Below are 18,293 nucleotides of genomic sequence, written 5' to 3'. Positions count from 1 at the left end.
TCTGGACCTTGGTGACTCCAGGAACGTGCTGAAATCCTCTTCATCCTCGGGCGTGGGCAGGGGGAGGATGGAAGGTCCTGGGGGGGTTGCTGCTGGGTGCGCCGGGGGAGGGGGGTGGAGCTGGGCCGGAGGGGTGTGTGTGTGTGGAACATGCTGGTGCCAGGTCCCTGAGGGAGACAGTATCCTGGCGGCCGTCGGGGTACGCTACGTATGCATACTGGGGGTTAGCGTGGAGTAACTGCACCCTCTCCACCAACGGGTCCGTCTTGTGGAGTCGGAGGTGCCTACGGAGGGGTACGGGTCCTGGAGCTGTGAGCCAAGTCTGGAGCGACACCCCGGATGTGGACTTCCTGGGGAAGGCAAAGAGTTGTTCATGGGGTGTGTCGTTAGTGGCGGTGCATTGTAGCGACCGAATGGAGTACAGTGCATTGGGGAGGACCTCCTGCCAGCGGGAGGCCGGGAGATTTCTGGACCGTAGGGCCAGTTGGACGGCCCTCCAGACCATCCCATTCTCCCTCTCCACCTACCCGTTTCCCCAGGGGTTATAGCTGGTCATCCTGCTGGAGGCGATACCCCTGCAGGAACTGACGCAGCTCATCACTCATGAATGAGGATCCCCTGCCACTGTGGATGTTGGCGGGGAAGCCGAACAGCGCAAAGATTGTATTGAGGGCTTTGATGATGGTGGCAGACGTCATATCGGGGTATGGGATGGCGAAGGGGAATCTGGAGTCTTCTCGACCACACTGAGGAAATACATGTTACGGTCGGTGGAGGGGAGAGGCCCGTTGAAATCCACGATGAGGCGTTCAAAGGGACGGGAGGCCTTCACCAGGCGCGCGCGGTCCGGCTGGTAGAAGTGCGGTTTGAACTCCGCACAGACCTGGCAATCCCTGGTGATTGCCCTGACTTCCTCGACGGAGTAGGGCAGATTGCGGGCCTTTATGAAATGGTACAACCGTGTGACTCCCGGGTGACAACGGCTGTCGTGCAGGGTCCAGAGTCGGTCTACTAGTGCGCTGGCACATGTACCTCGGGATAGGGCATCTGGGGGCTCGTTGAGCTTGCCGGGGCGATACAAAATCCTGTAGTTGTCGGTGGAGAGCTCAATCCTCCACCTCAAGATTTTATCATTTTTGATCTTACCCCGCTGTGTGTTATTGAACATGAAGGCTACCAATCGTTGGTCAGTGGGGTGAGTGAATCTCCTGCCGGCCAGGTAATGCCTCCAATGCCGCACAGCTTCAACGATGGCTTGGGCCTCTTTTTCGACGGAGGAGTGCCGAATTTTGGAGGCATGAAGGGTGCGGGAAAAGAATGCCACGGGCCTGCCTGCCTGATTGAGCGTGGCGGCTAGGGCGATGTCAGATGCGTTGCTCTCCACTTGAAAGGGCAGCGTCTCGTCTACTGCGTGCATCGCGGCCTTGGCGATATCGGCTCTAATACGGTTGAAGGTATGTTGAGCCTCGGCCGTCAGGGGGAAAAGGGTGGACTGGATGAGTGGGCTGGCCTTGTCTGCGTAGTTTGGGACCCACTGGGCGCAGTGTGAAAAGAACCCTAGGCAGCGTTTGAGGGCCTTGGGGCAGTGGGGAAGGGGGAGCTCCATGAGGGGGGCGCATGCGGTCGGGATCGGGCCCCACAACTCCGTTCTGGACCACATAGCCGAGGATGGCTAAACGGTTCGTGCTGAATACGCACTTCTCCTTGTTATAGGTGAGGTGTAGGAGAGTAGCGGTGTGGAGAAATTTGGCAAGGTTGGCATCGTGGTCCTGCTGATCGTGGCCGCAGATGGTGACATTGTCTAGGTATGGGAAGCTGGCCTGCAACTCGTACCGGTCGACCATTTGGTCCATCTCCCTTTGGAAGACCGAGCCCCCGTTGGTGACGGCGAAGGGAACCCTGAGAAAATGGTAGAGGCGGCCATCACTGCTCAAAGGCAGTGTATGGGTGGTCCGCCTTACGGATGGGGAGCTGGTGGTAGCGGATTTGAGGTCTATAGTTGAGAAGACCCGGTACTGTGCAATCTGATTGACCATATCAGATATGCGTGGGAGGGGGGTACGCGTCGAGCTGCGTGTACCGATTGATGGTCTGGCTGTAGTCCACGACCATTCTGTGTTTCTCCCCAGTTTTCACCACTAACACTTGGGCTCTCCAGGGGCTATGCTGGCCTCGATGATGCCTTCCCGAAGCAGCCGCTGGACCTTGGACCTGATGAAGGTCCTGTCCTGGGCACCGTCTGCTCCTGGTGGCAACGGGTTTGCAATCCGGGGTTGGGTTTGCGAATAGGGAAGGTGGGTCGACCTTAAGGGTCGCGAGGCCGCACACAGTAAGGGGTGGTAGGGTCTCGCCGAATTTCAAGCTTAGGCTCTGGAGGTTACACTGGAATTCCAGGCCGAGTAGCTGAGCAGCGCAGAGGTTGGGGAGGACATAGAGGCGGAAGCCGCTGAATTCTACGCCCTGGACCCTGAGTGTGACTATACAGTACTCCCGGATCGTGACAAATGGGATCCGGAGGCCAGGGAGATTCTTTGATTGGCGGGGTGTACCGCAAGTGAGCAGCGCCTTACCGTATCTGGATGGATAAAGCTTTTGGTGCTCCCGGAGGCCAGCAGGCAAGAGGTCTCGTGCCCATCGATCTTCATGCTTGTCGAGGCGGTGGCTAGATTGTGCAGGCGAGACTGGTCGATCGTGAACGAGGCGAGTCGTGGCTGGTCGTCGCTGGTGTCGAACGATGGGGTGCCCGGGGGGCACGGGTTCTGGAACAATAATAATGCCCATGTGCCGTGGGGAATACAAGATGGTGGCGCCTGGTGATCTTGGGGTGGACAAGATGGCAGCGCTCACGGGCCGCACGTGGCGGGGGTTGAAAAAGCTGGCGGCGCCCATGGGCCGCACGTGGTCCGAGAAGGGGAAGATGGTGGCGTCCACTGGCCGCATGTGGTCTAAGGGGGAGAAGATGGCAGCGCCCACTGGCTGCGCGTGGTCTGAGGGGGAGAAGATGGCAGCGTCCACTGGCTGCGCGTGATCTGAGGGGGAGAAGATGGCAGCGCCCACTGGCTGCGCGTGGTCTGAGGGGGAGAAGATGGCGGCGCCCACTGGCCGCGCGTGGTCCGGGGAGGTGAAGATGGCGGCGGCCATTGTCTGTACGCGAGTGGGGTCGGGGCAATAGCGGCGACTAAGCGGGCCTGGCACACCACAGCGAAGTGCCTCTTCTTGCCACAGGCCTTGCAAAGGGTGGTGTGGGCCGGGCAGCGTTGGCGGGGTTGTTTCTGTTGCCCGCAGAAGTAACATCGGGGTCCCCCGGGGTTGACTGGCTGGCGCGTGGCACAGGTGAGGCCCCCGGTGCGGCGGCCGTCTGCGGAGTCCACGTTGTGTAGGAGGGGTGGGCCGTGCGGCTGGGGGTGAAGGCCTGAATATTGCGCGAGGCGACCGTCATCGATAGCGCCAGTTTCTTTGTTGCTGCGGGGTTGAGCGTGGCCACGTCTAAAAGTCGCTGCCGTATGAGGTCTGACCCTATCCCCGTAACGAAGGCATCCCGCATGAGGAGGTTCGAATGTTCCCTGGCTATGACGGCCTGACAGTCACAGTCTCTGACCAGAGGAATTAAAGCACACCAGAAATCTTCTACGGACTCACCAGGGAGTTGACTGCGAGTAGAGAGTATGTGTCTGGCGAAGAGCGTGTTCGTCTGCTGGGCGTAATTCTCTATTTCAGTAGCGCCATGGCTTTGTTGTAGTTCGGTTAAAAGGTAAGACTTTGGAGCTCAGCTGCGAGTAGAGGATCTGGATCTTCTGAGATTCCAGGATTGGGTCTGGTGCAAACCTGATGTAAGCTTCGAAACAAGCTAGCCGATGTTGAAAGTCCTTTTTGGCGTCGCTTGATTGCGGATCCAGCTGCAGGTGATCCGGCTTGATGCGGAGGTCCATCTTCTGAAAATCTTAGAGTAATAAATTGATGCACGATCAATTGCACAGAGACGAGAGTTGAATACAACTGAGGCTTTATTACTCTAAGATGTGTGGCCTCCTACAGCAGCTGGTGAAATGGCTGCTGTATAGGGAGCACACATATTTATACTCCACCTACTAGGCGGAGCCAGCAGGTAGGGACTATCCCCGTACCTGTAGTACAGGGTCTTACCACACATCTTCTAATATGTACAACAGTGGTGATTACCACATCTACCATTCAGGATGGATAAAGGTGAGGAAAGTCCAATCCAGCTGAGTTTGCGCACAAAGACCATTCACAGAATCCAGTTGTTTCTTAAGTATTCTTGGGTTTTAACCTCCATTACTTGACCCAGACAGAATTGGCTACAATGGGCGAGGGAAGTAAGCTAAGACAACAGTTAAGGAGCAGCAGAAATTTAAGGAGATATTTCATAAATCTTGACAAAGTTATATTCCATCGAGAAAGAAAGACTATGAGAAGGATGCACCATCTGTGACTACAGACGTTAAGGATGGTATCAAATTGGTAGAAGAGGCGTACAAAGTTATTATTTTCCTTATTATCTAGTTGTGGAAGCTTATATTGTCTGGTTTTATATTTCTTGCTAATTTGTTCTGATGTTCTAATTTCTCCATTTATTTTTTTATCATCCTTCTCTGCTTTATTAAATTTTCCCAGTTCTCTGGGCTACTACTAATTCTTATAGCACTGTACGTTGATTCTGTCAGAGGATGAAACTGGGTAATTAATAATGGGAAACGAAGAAATGGCAGAAACCTTGAACAAGTTTAAAAAAAAAATCTGACTTCCCAGTGCAAGGCACAAAAAATGTTGCAAGGCTAGTGGAAAATCAAAGGGCAAACAGGAAGGAGGAACCTAAAATAATCAGGATCACTCAAAAAGGACTCCGAGAACTTGCATCCGAACATTTTAAAGGAAATGGCTGCTGCAGAGATAGTAGATGCTGATTTGTTATGTTGTAGGCATAACATAAGCGGCTTCCTTGTGGTGCACTTGACAAAGGAAGGTTCAGACGTGGAGATAACTTCAACGCGCTTATTAAACTATTTACACTTCTATTACTCGGGTTCGACACTACTGCTAATCCTACTATAGCTACCCAGACTGACTAACCAGTTGCTGCAATCCACGTGGTGGGTGTAATATTGAATCAACCCTGTGTCTCTACTCACTGACTGTCTCCACTGGAAAGAGGCAGATCATGTGTGTGGTGTCCTTTATATATGGGTTGGTGTAATGCCCCCCTGTGGTCGTGTCACCTCCATCTGTATCATGAATGTCCATTTGCCATCTCCTATCTAACTGATCTATTGGCTGAGTGTGTGTGTGTGATGTCTTTGGTGCTCCCTCTAGTGTCTAGCTAGCCTACATGCATTTACATTGATACACATCACCACATCCCCCCCTTTTTACATATTTTCTGCACACTTGGAGAAAATTGAACAAAGAACAGATAGATAAGGAAAGGTATATACAAGTCATGGGAACAGTGATTAAACAATAAGTCCAAATCATTCGTGTGAGTCCAAAAACCATCAATCATCATGGTCAAATGTCTCTCTTGGTTATGAACGCCATCAACGTCCCTGTGCCACAGGAACCAAGAAGTGGTCAAATCACTTCGCTGTCTGATTTGGAGTCCCTTTCTTTTTCCGATGTTTGTGATGGTGCTGTCGGATGGCATCTTGTAGCTGATAAGGTGTTGACGTTGAAGAGGTACCATCAACAGTATCATTCGAGATCATGGATGTGCCATATCTCGAAGTTGGATAAGACTGTGCATGCTGGTTCTGGCCACATGCTGTGCTGGAAGGGTGATCCTGCTGAGAACCGTTGAAGTTTGTCGAATTGGAAACAGAATTGCTGCTCGCATAAATACCTGGTGATGGTGTGAAACTAGAACCTTGCATCTGATAGGAATATGCCGTCTGGCCAGGCTGGGGTGCAGCAAATCCTGGGCTGTAACTAAAGCACCAAGTCTGTCGTGCAGATTGCGCTTGCGGTAGTCCTCCTTCGGTCTTGATTCCATTAGTGGGCAATCCGTAGTGCTGACCTGTTTGAGAATATGCTGCATAGACTGCTGGCTGCTGCATGCCTGAATACTGGGTTTGTCCAACATGAGCTGCTATTGGCTGCACTGCTGGTGTGGAAATAATGTGTGGATATAGCTGTGGTGAATATTGGTGTATTCCTCTTGGACTGTAGCCGCTGCTTGTTATTACCGACCCAGTGTAATTGTTAAGTGATCCATCTCCTGTCGTTGTGGCATCTGCTGTCACCCTAAGCGTGCCATCACTGAGGTTGTGGCACTCCCTGTCTGGAGTAAAGTCCGGCTTACGTGAATCAGAGTCGGCGTTTGGTTGCTCCCCATCTGGAGTCTGGTCTGTTTTAACTGAGTCAGTTTTGGTTTGTTGATGCTCCCCGTCCGGAGTCTTAGCAGGTTCACTGGAGTCAGCTGAGATTTCTTCAAGCTGCACGTCTGGAGTCAGAACATGCAGGAATGCATTGTCTTGTGGAGAGGTTCGAGCGAATGAGGGTGGAAGTATCGTGGTGTCACCGGAGTCACCAGTGGTCTCACAGTGATTGTCGAGTGCCTCTGTACACACTAGCTGAGGTCTGTCACCTTGCACATCTTGCATGGGAAGGGGAGACTGTTAAGTAATGGGTTAAGAGACACTGCAATTAGTTGTCTCATTTATGTTAAGTATCCATTAATTGACACTGATATGTAAAGGGGCTTCAGGTGGCCTCTGTCAGGTGATGTATAGTTAGAGTTTTGTGCAAAGGCTGTTGGAATGAAATAAATGGGTGTTTGCGAAAAAGGAACAGAACTTTAGACTCTTCATATCACAGCAACTAAAACGACTAACTGATCTATTGGCTGAGTGTGTGTGTGTGATGTCTTTGGTGTTCCCTCTAGTGTCTAGCTAGCCTACATGTGTTTGCATTGATGCACATCACCACAGATGCATTAGTTTCAATCTTTCAAAGTTTGCTGGAGTCTAGAAAGGTCTCTGTGGCTTGAAAAACCTCAAAAGTAACACCTCTATTCAAGATGGAGCGAGACTGAAAGGAGGAAACGATAAACCAGTTAGCCTGTCATCTGTCATTGGGAGAAATGCTGGACTCCTTTATTAAGGAAGTTTAGAACATCACAATACAATAAGGCAGTTAACATGGTTTTATGAAAGAGAAATCACGTTTGTCAAATTTATTAGAGTTATTGAGGCAGTAACAAGCCAAGAGGTTGAAGGGGAACCAGTAATTATGCGACTGAATTCTCTGTTTCAGAAGCGTAGTGCTGATGCTGGGACGGAATCGGTGGTGTTCTCCGACAGCAAACTTGGCACTGTTCCCAAATCAATTCATCAACCCTTAATGGGCTAGTACCGGCGCCACGTGGAACACAACTGATTCCAATGAAAATCGATGTCTGATTCGCCAGAGTTGGGGTTGACACTTGAGAGGCTGACAAGCTGCAGCCGCATATAAGCATTCCACACCCCACACACACCATCCGAGCGAACAAGATGGCACAAGGAGAGCGGCACTGTAGTTCACAGACGTAGAACCCTGTTGGACGCCGTGGAGGAGAGGTGGCCCACCCTGTGCCCCAGGGTGGGGAGGCGGTTGCCACCCATTGCCGTGTACCGGGCCTGGGCGCAGGTGGGAGAGATCATGAGCGCCATGGGCAACACCGCCAGGACTGGCCAGCAGCACTGCAAGAAACTGCTCAACCTCGGAAGTGCAGAAGATTTTAGTTTAGTCGGGCAGCATGGTCGGCGCAGGCTTGGAAGGCCAAAGGGCCTGTTCCTGTGCTGTACTTTTCTTTGTTCTTTGTTCTCCCCAGGGCGGCCAGGGTGAGCAGGCAGCATTGTGCCCCTGGCACTTAGTCCCTGACCCACACACCCCGTAACCCCACCCCTCACCCCACCTGGGAAGGGGGTGACTGAACCTCCACCCTGCACCTCCTGTCAGTACCCATGCCGGCCACCATGGCCGAGTGCCCTGGCCACAAGCTACCCACCCCCTGTGCTGCATGCATCCGACTGTCTAACATTGTGTGTATTCTGTCTCCCCCACCCAGGAAAAGTCGGAGCACAACCGCCATGAGAGAGAGAAAACCAGAGGGAGACCGCCGGACCTGCGGCCCATCAACACAGCTGACCAGCAGGCACTGGATCTGGCACCCGGGGAGAGGGTGGTCACCAAAATCCAGGAACAGTTACCACACAAGGCAGTTATATCTCTTTGGGGTTGCTTCCAAGGTAGAACAATACAACTTTTTTTCCAAACCAGACTTTCTTCACAGGCGGAGCTTGCTGGGAGTCAAAACAACTATTCCTGCTATTGGCTGAGATTTCAAACAGCTATCATTGCATGGGTTGAATGCTTCTGATATAAGTTTCCCCCCTTTAATCTTCCCTTATCTGAACTCACCTCTTTAGAAGGCAAATTTAATTACCTTCATTTTGTGAGTGTACCTTTTAGAATATAAATACAAGTTCACACCTTGTTTCCTCCTTTGAACATCTAACACCTTATTCAAACCCTTTGGGCTGGATTCTTCAGCCGTGCCTGCCGCAATATTGCCATGGCCAAATTGCGGGCGTTGTAAAGGTTCGTTGACCTCGGGTGGGAATTTCCGGTCGCTGAGGAGGGCGGCCAAAACATTCCTGCCCTTTATGTTCTAATCCCCAATGTTACAGTTTGCCTTCCGTAAACATCTGTTTGCAGTGTTGCTAGGCTCATCAGCATATCAAAAGCACTAGCTCCATGAACACAATCAAATTGTCCCTGCTTTCAAACAGCCTACATTTTCCAATAGTTTTTAAATAACCAGGAAAAAAACAGGAAAAAACATTCCAATTCATTAGATTTCCCTGATATTTTCATGTCTTCACTATTTTTCCTGACAACATCTCGAGTATTATGTACAGTTCCATGTTTAAGGAGAGATATACCAGTATTGGAGGCAGTTCGGAGATGATTCACTGGATGGATTCCTGGGATGAAAGGGTTATCAAATGAGGAAGGATTGAGCAGGAACGGTCTGTAGTGTTTGGTTTTTAGAATATCGAGGTGATCTTACTGAAACAAATAAGAATCTTAGCAGCCTTCGTTGGCTAGATGCTGAGAGGATGAGTGGAAATCTCCCAGGCCCCACCGATGGGACGAATGGTGGACCAGGTGGAGAATCTATTGGGAGGCTCAAAAATCGGTTTCATGCCGGCACAAAATTACAGATCTTCCGATGTTGCCTGCCATGTTGGAGCAGGAATCACGCTGGAGGTCTGAGTGAAACCAGTTTCCATTCTACTAATTGGATGTAGGTGAAGGTCTGACCAGAAAATTCACTCCCACGTCCAATTCTCCACTGTGTTAGCGGGGAAATACGTTGGTCCAGAAAACACCTGGAATATTGTGGTGTATTAAAGTCTGGACTTATCGGAAGAAGGCCTGGGGCTGTCTCTTGAGTTTGGGCTGCCAATGACCATGGAGCAGCACAGCAGTGGGGGGGAAGTTTCAGGTTCAGTGTTTCCAAGGAGGCCCATCTTCTAGCCTCAGAGTGTTCATGGAGATCCATCTTCTGTCATGCTCTGTACCCCTTTCTTTCCCTTATCCCTCTTTCATTGTATGAGTGTAAAAGGGGGTGTATGTTATGAAACCCCTTCCCGCATTTTGTGTGTGTAAAGGGGCAGCACCGTAGCATTGTGGATAGCATAATTGATTCACAGCGCCAGGGTCCCAGGTTCGATTCCGGCTTGGGTCATTGTCTGTGCGGAGTCTGCACGTTCTCCCCGTGTGTGCGTGGGTTTCCTCCGGGTGCTCCGGTTTCCTCCCACAGTCCAAAGACGTGCAGGTTAGGTGGATTGGTCATGATAAATTGCCCTTAGTGTCCAAAATTGCCCTTAGTGTTGGGTGGGGTTACTGGGTTATGGGGATAGGGTAGAGGTGCTGACCTTGGGTAGGGTGCTCTTTCCAAGAGCCGGTGCAGACTCGACGGGCCGAATGGCCTCCTTCTGCACTGTAAATTCTATGGAAAATACACACACCATTTTATTTTATCTTATCTCATCTCAAGTTTGCGAGTTAGTCATAGAAGATTGGAACACTCCATATTTAAGGTTGAGAAATGTTCCACCACTTATAAAGGAGGAAATTATAAATACCTTTCTGTGTGCAGATGGGTAATGAGAGGAGAAATCATGGCTGTTGTGGTAGCACGGCCCCTTTAAGGGGAAGGGCTTTGCAGTCCTTGTGACCGGCTCACTACCAATCACACAAACCCTGACCATTACACCAGTAGCTTACAAAGAAAAAGAGACCCAGCTGCCTTTGACATTTTCAGCTCACCATGTCTGCCACAGGATTTTTATTTTTAATTTACAGTACCCAATTATTTTTCTTTCCAATTAAGGGGCAATTTAGCCTGGCCAATCCACCTACTCTGCACAGTTTTGGGTTGTGGGGGTGAGACCCACGCAGACACGAGTAGAATGTGCAAAGAATTGGATTTGGATTTGTTTATTGTTTCACATGTACCGAGGTACAGTGAAAAGTTTATCTGCGAGCAGCTCAAACAGATTATTTAGTACATGAAAAGAAAAGAAAATACATAATCGGGCAACACAAGGTACACAATGTAAATACAGAGACAGCGGCATCGGGTGAAGCTTACATGTGTGTAGTATTAATCAGGTTAGTCCATAAGAGGGTCATTTAGAAGAAGAAGCGGGGAAGAAGCTGTTTTTGTGTCTGTTCGTGCGTGTTCTCAGACTTTTGTATCTCCTGCCCGATGGAAGAAGTGGGAAGAGTGAGTAAGCCGGGTGGGCGGGGTCTTTGATTATGCTGCCCGCTTTCCCCAGGCAGCGGGAGATGTAGATGGAGTCAATGGATGGGAGGCAGGTTTGTGTGATGGACTGGGCTGTGTTCACGGCTCTATTGTTTCTTGTGGTCTTGGGCCGAGCAGAATGATGTCCGCCACAGGATGATTGTTTTTGTTAAAACCATCTACTGTGGTGGGACTTGAGTCTGGGATATCTGAGCATTGCTCTATACTTGTGGGCGGGATTCTCCGACCCCCCCGCCGGGTGGGAGAATCGCCGGGGGTCGGCGTGAATCCCGCCCCCGCCGTCCTCCCAATTCTCCCGCCCCCCCAAAAACTGGCGTGGCGTGAGTCGCGCGGCCCGCCTCGGAGAATGGCGGGATCCGGCGCGACTCAATGGACCCTGGGGCTGTCCGGATTCTCTGGCCAGCGATGGGCCGATGTCCTGCCTGTTCTATGCCGGTCCCGGCGGCGTAAATTGGAGTTGGTCCCTTACCGGCGGGGCTTGGCGGCGTGGGCGGGCTCCGGGGTTCTTGGGGGGTCGCGGGGGGATCTGGCCCTGGGAGGTGCCCCCACGGTGACCTGGCCTGCGGTCGGGGCCCACCGATCCGCGGGCGGACCTGTGCCGTGGGGGCTCTCTATTCCTTCTGCGCCGGAGGCCGTGGTCATCCGCCATTCCCGGTGCGGAAGTGACTCCATGTGCGCATGCGCAGGGATGATGTCAGCATGCACTGGCGCTCCTGCGCATGCGCCGACTCGCGCCGGCAGGCGGAAACCCTTTGCCGCCGGTTGGCGTGGCGCCAGGCCCCTATCCCGCCGGCCGGCGGGGCGCCAACCACTTCGGGGCGGGCCTAGCCCATGAAGGTGCAGAGGATTCCGCACCTTTGGGGCGGCCCGATGCCGGAGTGGTTCATGCCACTCCGTCCCGCTGGGACCCCCCCGCCCCGCCGGGTACGGGAGAATCCCGCCCATGGTTTACCAGTTCAGTGATTTATACCCCTAGGCCACAGGGGGAACCCTGCTGCCCTTGATAGCCATGCAGGGGCACAGACCAAGCCTGATGGGACAGGACTGGTTGCAGCGAATTAAACTGAATTGGCTGGAAATCTTTAAAATCTCAAACAACATTTTCCAAGACGTCCTGCGAAGATATGAGGATGTGTTTCACAATGTGTCAGGACGGATCGAGGGCATGGCGCCAAAATTTATGTAAATCCAGACTGAACACCTATGTTTTTTAGGGCCACATCAGTCCATTACGCTCTCCTTGCATCAAAAGGTCGAAGCTGTGCTAATGTGATTGGAATAATTAAACCGATGCAACTTTCTGAGTGGGCAGCCCCATGGTCCCCGTGCTGAAACTAGACCGATCAATAAGAATATGTGCGGACTATAAACTCAGTCCCCTAATAGAGGACTTCTATACCAAGCTGGCGGGAGGCCTCACCTCCTTCAAACTAGATCTCAGCCACACGTACCTGCAGTCCCAATTAGATGAAGAGTGCCAAAGGCTCACCACAATCAATACACATAAAGGCTGATTTCAGTCCATGAGGCTACCTTTCAGCATTTCCTCAGTCTGCTTTATTTCACTACTGATGACCTCCTTCAGGCTATCCCAAAAGTGATAGTCTACCGAGACGATATTTAGTCACCAGCACCACATTGAAGAGCTCGTGTCAAGTTTGGGGACGGTATTAGAGGTTCAGAGATGCGGACGTCTGTGAGAAATGTACCTTCCAGGGTTCCGAATGGATGCCACAGGTCTACACACACTCGAAGAAAAAGTCAACACCATACGAGAGGTGCCAGCACCCAACAATGTAGCTGATCTGAAATCCTTCCTGGGCAGGGTGAACTTATGGCAGGTTCATTCCAATCCTGGCCACGATATTGGTGCCACTACACCAGTTACTAAGGAAACAACAACGTTGGTAACGGAAGGAGCAGCAAGATCAACATCCTGGGGATACCATTGATCAGAAACTGAACTGGACTAGCCACATTAATACCGTGGCTACCAGGGCAGGTCAAAGGCTAGGAATCCTATGGCAAGTAACTCACCTTCTGACCCCCGAAGCCTGTCCACCATCTACAAGGCACAAGTCAAGAGTGTAATGGAATACCCACCACTTCCCTAGATGAGTGTAGCTCCAACAACACTCAAGAAACTCGACACCATCCAGGACAAAGCAACCCGCTTGATTTCTCCCCCTTCTACAAACATTCAAACCCTTCACCACCAACAAACAGTGGCAGCTGTGTGTACCATCTATAGGATGTTCTGCAGTAACTCGCCAAGGTTTCTTATGCAGTACCTTCCAAACCCACCACCATTCCATCTAGAAGGACAAGAGCAGCAGGTACCTGGGAACTCCACCACGTGGCAGTTCCCCTCCAAGTCATGCACCATAGTCCATAGTCCATAGAATATACAGCACAGAACAGGCCCTTCGGCCCACGATGTTGTGCCGAACTTTTGTCCTAGATTAAGAACAAATCAATCTACACCCCAGCATTCATCCCAGAAGTTAATTAATTGTAGCGTGTCTGGAATTGATGCTGGACAGTTTTGTTCACGCTAGCAATACATGAAGAAAATTAAAAAATAATTTGGTTGCGTCCAATGTAATTTGGACGTTAATTTGATGCCATACGTTTGCCCAGGTTGCACCAGGATTCTTGTCTGCTTGTTTTTAGGGCCTTGGAATGAGTTAGAATCCTTCCTTAGCCAATTTAACTCATTTATTGTTTTTAACGGTCGTTAAAAAATATTACATACGGGAAATAAACTTGAGTGTTCTCAACCAGAAGCGCCAAACAAAGCAGCGTTGGAGCTCCCCCAGGTCAGGCAGACACAGCATTTACTTTAGGCCTTTGTGTAATGTACGTCGGACAATAGTGCATGGACTTTGTTCAAGGAATTGAAACGCGTCACAGAGTTTCCGCAGAACAGACGGGAACACCGCTTTCCCAATCTTTGAACGAACACAATTCCTGAAAGCTCCCTCACACCCACACCTTTTCTCGATCAGACATTTTTGCCTTTGAAGAGATGCTCAATTCATTAAATTCAAAAAGATTGAAGGCCATCCACTATTGCTGCTCTGATGCTTGTGGCCATCTCTCACAGCGTCCATGTTGGGGTAGGAGCAGTGCACTAGGAATGGGTGAGGGGGACTGGGGGAGGATACGGGAAAGAATCACGTCAATGCAAGGCACAGGGCCTCATCAGCGGGTACCACAGGCAGCAAAGAGGATGCTGATGTGTTTCCGGTTGCTGTGCTGCCACGCACAGGTCACCTGTCTTCACTATTGCGGGCCAGTGTGTGACTGGAGTACACCCCAACATGGCCGGGTGCAGTGTTCCTCATGGTGACCAGGTTACAGTGAGAACCTGCAGAGTTTGAAATTCCCTTTTTGCTGTTAGCCCCTGGCTTGGTGGCATCACCATACTGAAACAGCTCGTCCTCCGAGAACAGCCCAGGTGCCAGAGGCAGCTGCACTACTTGTTCATTTGCCTCCGGTTGCTGATGGGGTTCGGACGAGTGCCACAGGCTGACTCAAAAGGGTTAATGTGTCCCAGCGAGGGTGCAGCTATGGGGCTGGACCAGTTGATAATATATAAACTAGACAAGCAATGTAGACAATACAAAATACACCTTGAATTTCAGTGCCAGGCATTACATTTGTTTCGATCAAACAAGGATTTCAGTTCAGTGGCAAGAGGATTTATCTTTCGAGTTTGTTACTGACAGTGCTTTAATAACGGACCAAATCTGAACACTGTAACAAATCTGTCCTTCATTAAGCTCCCCCTCCCAAAAAAAACCTCTTTCAAGAACTGATGTCTTCACATTGTCATTTTCCCAACAACCTTTTTTCATTAAAAGATTGTTTTCGGTGTGTTTTTGACCAATTGTTGGAATTCTGACTCTGCTGAATCTTCAGCCAAGCTGATCACTTTTCAAACTAAATGCCAAACTTCCTCAAAACCATTTCCCGTGGACTTCTGACGATGAATCTTCCAACAACCGGGAAAGCAAACGTATCAAATAATAATTCACAGTGTCCGGAAGGGAAGATGCTGAACGTGTTTGTGTTGTCATGCAGAAATCCTGCTAATTATCCTCACACGGTGTTGGGGAATCACATTCGGACAAACTAAGGGAATCAAGGGAAGGCGACTGCCGTGGGAAGGTTGACCGATTCATGCATTAATCCATCAGCATCGGCAATGCCAACACATGACCAGGGTTCCATCAACTCCCTGTTTGGCTGCTCAAGCAGGAATCGGCTCCAGGTCTGGCGACCGGCCAGAGGTATTTCAAGAATGCCAGATACCACACCACCCTAACTTGGAAATATATCGCCGTTCCTTCACTGTCACTGGGGCAAAATCCTCCAACAGCACTGTGGGTGTACCTATACCTCAAGGACTGCAGCGGTTCAAGAAGGCAACTCACTATCACCTTTTTAAAAAAATATATATATTTATTAAGAATTTTAACACAGTTTTCCACCCTTACAAACCACCACCCCCCCCCCCCCCGCAATAACAAAAAGAAAGAAAGCACACATAGCAAGACATAAACATGGCAAATCGACATGATACAGAGCTTTGCACACTGGATTCCTCCCGTACATGTCATCTCTCCAGATCCTTCATGTATTTTCTTGCTCAAATACCCCCCAAACAACCCCCCCTTCCCCCTCCCCCTCCTCTCCCCCCCACCCCCCCCACACACACACAAGACATCCCCCCCCTCCCCCCCCCCTGGGTTGCTGCTGCTGCTGACAGACCTTCATCTAACACTCCGCATGATAGTCTAGGAACGGTTGCCACCGTCTGTAGAACCCCTGCGCAGACCCTCTCAAGGCAAACTTTATCCTCTCCAACTTGATAAACCCTGCCATATAATTTATCCAGGCCTCCACGCTGGGGGGCTTCGCCTCCTTCCACATTAGCAAGATCCTTCGCCGGGCTACTAGGGACGCAAAGGCCAGAATGCCGGCCTCTTTCGCCTCCTGCACTCCCGGCTCGTCCACTACTCCAAATAGTGCTAGCCCCCAGCTTGGCTTGACCCGGACTTTCACCACCTTAGATACTGTTCCCCCCACTCCTCTCCAGAACCCCTCCAGTGCCGGGCATGACCAAAACATATGGACATGGTTCGCCGGGCTTTCTGAGCACCTCCCACATCTGTCCTCCACCCCAAAGAACCTACTCAGCTTCGCCCCCGTCATGTGCGCTCGATGAACCACCTTAAACTGTATCAGGCTAAGCCTGGCACACGAAGAAGAGGAATTAACCCGACTTACGGCATCAGCCCATAGCCCCTCCTCAATCTCCTCCCCCAGCTCCTCCTCCCATTTACCCTTCAGCTCCTCTGCCAACACCACCCCCTCTTCTTTCATCTCCTGGTATATTGCCGAGACCTTGCCCTCTCCGCCCCATACACCCGAGATCACCCTGTCTTGAATCTCATGTGCCGGGAGCAACAGGAATTCCCTCACCTGTCGCCTCACAAACGCCCTCACCTGCATGTATCTGGAAGCATTTCCTGGGGGTAGCCCAAACTTCTCCTCCAGTGCCCCTAGGCTCGCAAACGTCCCATCAATGAACAGGTCCCCCATTCTTCTCATCCCTGCTCGATTCCAGCTCTGAAACCCCCCGTCCATCCTCCCCGGGACAAACCGGTGGTTACCCCTGATCGGGGACCACACCGAGGCTCCCATTGCACCCCTGCGCCGTCTCCACTGCCCCCAGATCTTTAGCGTTGCCGCCACCACCGGACTCGTGGTGTACCTTGTCGGCGAGAGCGGCAGCGGTGCCATCACCAGCGCCCCCAGGCTCGTTTCTTTGCAAGATGCCATCTCCAACCTCTTCCATGCTGCCCCTTCTCCCTCCATCACCCACTTACGGATCATCGCCACATTTGCTGCCCAGTAGTAGCCACCCAAATTCGGCAACGCCAACCCTCCTCGGTCCCTACTGCGCTCCGGAAACCCTCTCCTTACCCTCGGGGTCTTATTCGCCCACACAAAACCCATAATACTCCTGCTTACCCTCTTAAAAAAGGCCTTGGTGATTACAATTGGAAGGCACTGGTACACAAAAAGAAACCTCGGGAGGACCAGCATTTTGACCGACTGCACTCTACCCGCGAGCGAGAGCGGCAACATGTCCCATTGTTTGAAGTCCTCCTCCATCTGCTCCACCAGCCTCGTCAGATTGAGTTTATGTAGGGCCCCCCAACTCCTAGCATTTGGATCCCGAAGTACCGAAAGCTCCTTTCCGCCCTCCTCAACAGTAGATCGTCTATCCCCCTTTCCTGGTGTCCTGACTGTATTACTAAAAGCTCACTCTTCCCTACATTAAGCTTATAGCCCGAGAAATCCCCAAACTCCCTTAGAGTCTGTATGACCTCCACCATCCCCTCCACTGGATCCGCCACGTACAGCAACAGGTCATCTGCATAAAGCGACACTCGATGCTCCTCTCCCCCTCGGACCAACCCCCTCCATTTCCTAGACTCCCTTAATGACATGGCCAAGGGTTCAATTGCTAATGCAAACAACAGGGGGGACAGGGGGCACCCCTGCCTCGTCCCACGATACAGCCGAAAATACTCCGACCTCCGCCGATTCGTAACCACACTCGCCACCGGGGCTCTGTATTGGAGCTTAACCCAACTAATAAACCCTCCCCCGAACCCAAACCTCCGCAGCACTTCCCAGAGGTACTCCCACTCTACTCGGTCAAAGGCCTTCTCCGCGTCCATGGTCGCCACTATCTCCGCCTCTCCCTTCACCGATGGCATCATTATCACGTTTAGGAGCCGCCGCACATTGGTGTTTAGCTGCCTGCCCTTTACAAATCCCGTCTGGTCCTCGTGAATTACCCCTGGGACACAGTCCTCGATCCTCGTAGCCAGCACTTTTGCCAGCAACTTAGCATCCACGTTGAGGAGCGAGATCGGCCTGTACGACCCACATTGCAGTGGGTCCTTTTCCTGCTGCAGGATCAAAGAGATCGTCGCCTCAGACATTGTCTGGGGCAGGGTCCCTCTCTCCCTTGCCTCATTAAAAGTCCTCACTAGCAACGGGGCTAACAGGTCTACGTACTTCCTATAGAACTCAACCAGGAGCCCGTCCGGTCCCGGGGCCTTCCCCAGGCCTTTGATCAGCTCCTCCAACCCAATTGGTGCCCCCAAACCAGCCACCTCCTGCTCCTCCACCCTCGGGAACCTCAGTTGGTCCAAGAATCGTCGCATATCCTCTTCCCCCGCTGGGGGCTGGGATCTGTACAGCCCCTCATAGAAGGCCTTGAACGCCTCATTTATTTTCGTCGCACTCCGCACCGTAGCTCCCCTTCCATCCTTGACTCCACCTATCTCCCTCGCTGCCATCCTCTTACAGAGCTGGTGTGCCAGCATCCGGCTCGCCTTCTCCCCATACTCATACGTCGCCCCCTGTGCTTTCC

At 51.5% G+C, this 18,293-nt stretch overlaps 1 long non-coding RNA gene across 1 annotated transcript in view; it reads left to right on the top strand.

Annotated features, from left to right (window-relative positions):
- LOC140431040 (uncharacterized) overlaps nucleotides 1-18,293 on the top strand; it is a 46,224-nt gene that overhangs the window by 14,829 nt on the left and 13,102 nt on the right. The window contains exon 3 of the long non-coding RNA XR_011949593.1: nucleotides 8,066-8,246. This is a non-coding gene — a long non-coding RNA (uncharacterized lncRNA). The remainder of the gene's footprint in view (nucleotides 1-8,065; nucleotides 8,247-18,293) is intronic.

Source organism: Scyliorhinus torazame, chromosome 10 (genome assembly GCF_047496885.1).
Source record: "Scyliorhinus torazame isolate Kashiwa2021f chromosome 10, sScyTor2.1, whole genome shotgun sequence".
NCBI classification, from domain to species: Eukaryota; Metazoa; Chordata; class Chondrichthyes; order Carcharhiniformes; family Scyliorhinidae; genus Scyliorhinus; species Scyliorhinus torazame.
The sequence above is the reverse complement of the archived record's forward strand: the minus strand, read 5'-3'. Positions and strand labels throughout refer to the sequence as shown.